The following is a 2,426-nucleotide window of genomic DNA, read 5'->3' as shown; positions in this document are numbered from 1 at the left end:
TTTAAGAAGAATAAAAGCCAGATGAAAAAAGGACCAAAAACTTATTCATTTTTTCTCTATCTTCATTTTAGGGTAAAGAAAGAAAAGCAGAATTTTCTTTGCTTCTCCTCAGAATCTGAAAAAAAATACACTTGTTTTCAGATACATATTGTATTGTACTTTCTTCAGCATTTTGACTGAAAATGCTTTACGTTTTCCAGTGGTCATAATTTTGAAGAGGTTTAATAATCTCACTAGGAGTAAGGTGATTTCCCACAAGCTGTACATTATTTCAGTAACATGAAGAGAAGAGAGGGGTAAGTTTTACAAAACGGGGAGACAGAATTTGAGAAGAAATACTCTGGCTCTTGGTAAGCTGCAACTAAAAGATACTGCCCATGTGAAAGCTGATCAGCGTAACATGAGGTGTTTATCCCTTCAGCCTACATCTAAAGTCTTCAGCATCAATAGAGACCTTACAATGGTAATTAGCACCATTTCGAACAAATTACATGAGTTCGCAATTCATTGCTTAATTGATACTTCACTCAACAGAAGGTATTTAATACTCACATAAACCAGAATTTTATTAGAAATGTGGTGAATGCTTTATTTTATAGACAAAGCAGCATGCTAATAAAGACGGAGTTTCAACTCCAGTCCCATTTGGGGACTCTGCTGGTGCAGTGACAGTTTTGCAGCAGGAGCTGTATTGCAGTTACACCAGTAACAGCTTTGCTGTCAGTCAGTTCTCTGTATGCACACCGTTTAGATGATGTTAAGTATTTACATATTTAAAAATAGCTACATGAATACGTAAATCTAGACATATTTAGGATCTACTTCTTCCTGGTCAGAAATTACTAAAACACTATCATTTAGCGAAGCAGATGAAGTACAACAGAAGCCTCCTCTTCCCCCTAACACACACTGAAAGGTGAGAGAATTTAAAAATACTACTTCAGATTGGTTGAAGCTTTGGCATGCAGCATTTCCACAGAGCCAGGCAACTTTGGAAATAGGGATTTAGGCATCTAACTTGTAGCATTCATACCAGAACATCCCTAACTGACCTGCTGCAGGGAGGCAGGTACCAAGCTGGGAATAGACCCCAGAGCCTGCCCACTCGGCATCCTGCCCTCTGACCACTGCAATCCAGCCAGCACTACACTTGCTCTCCCATTAAGCCATACAGGGTTGGCTAACAATTTCCCAGTACTCTACAATACTGTAGTCCCTATTTAGGTGTTTTGGCATGTCGAGTAACCAGCATACCAGATGGCACAGCAAATTACACAACGTCTCTGCTAACGTCAGCTCTCTGGGATAAACGGTACTGCTTTTAGCAACAACTCGCCGTTCCTCCTCAGTTTGAGAACTCCCTTCCCTTTTGGTAAGAGGAAAAGCCTCATTACAGTGTACTGGAAAGATCTACAGCAGATGGATTGCTATTAATAGGAAGACAAGGATATGTTTATATAGGCAAGGGAACCACTACTTCATGTTTAAATACGGTCTTAATTAATTCAAATAAGAATACCTGGAACGTTATGGAAAGCAGACTGCCAAAACAGGTGGTAACTGATAGGTCATATCACCAATGACAAGTGATAACACTGTCATTTTTAAGTCCAGCAAATGCTTAAAGAAAATAAGATATAATTAATGAAACTCTGCCAAGATTATTAAAGAAAACAATAATGTATTTCCGCAAGAACATATTAAACCCACTCATGAACTGATCTTCAAGGAAAGGAATCCTTCCCAAAACAGCCACTTAGGTTAAACGGAAGGAAGTCACTAAACTGAATCACAAAGCTGTAGGGCTCATGTTCACACTAAAAAGAAAAATAATAGGAACCAATCACCCACTCTTTGTTTTCCATGGTTGCTACTGCCTTTTTACAAAAAAAAAAAAAACGGGCAAATTAAATTACTCTTCTGTTAATGAGCGGGTGTTGCCTCTTGTGAAAATAGTGACAATTTCTCCACAGCTGTTCACATTAGCCTCTTATTTTACTGCATAGGCTCAAACATCCTGAATGACCAACTGAATGTCCAGTGAAAACTTGTAAGCCAAAAATATTTTGAAGAAGTTTAAGATTTCAAGCATTTTTAATTCCTAGGTGAATGAAGCTTGCTAAGAAATAAACATTCTTCTCTTTCCTAATTCATTGTTCACAAAATGCCTTTTTGTGGCTTGTGAGAATCACTGTAGCCAGCTACACACAGACAGCAGCGCTTATTTCATTGCAGCCAGGCACAGCGCTGGGCTGTACTTCAAGAGGAGCACCTACTTACCCACCCCTCTGGCTGTAAACAGCACTGGATGTAGTAAAAACATACCTAGAGATATCACTAAAGTATTTAATTTCATTTATTAATTTGTGCGGACACAGAAAAATGAGGACTTCTTCACAAGTCCCTTCAAATGCCTATGTTGACTG

Source organism: Buceros rhinoceros, unplaced genomic scaffold (genome assembly GCF_000710305.1).
Source record: "Buceros rhinoceros silvestris isolate BGI_N320 unplaced genomic scaffold, ASM71030v1 scaffold6041, whole genome shotgun sequence".
NCBI lineage: Eukaryota > Metazoa > Chordata > Aves > Bucerotiformes > Bucerotidae > Buceros > Buceros rhinoceros.
Note: the sequence above shows the minus strand (reverse complement) of the source record.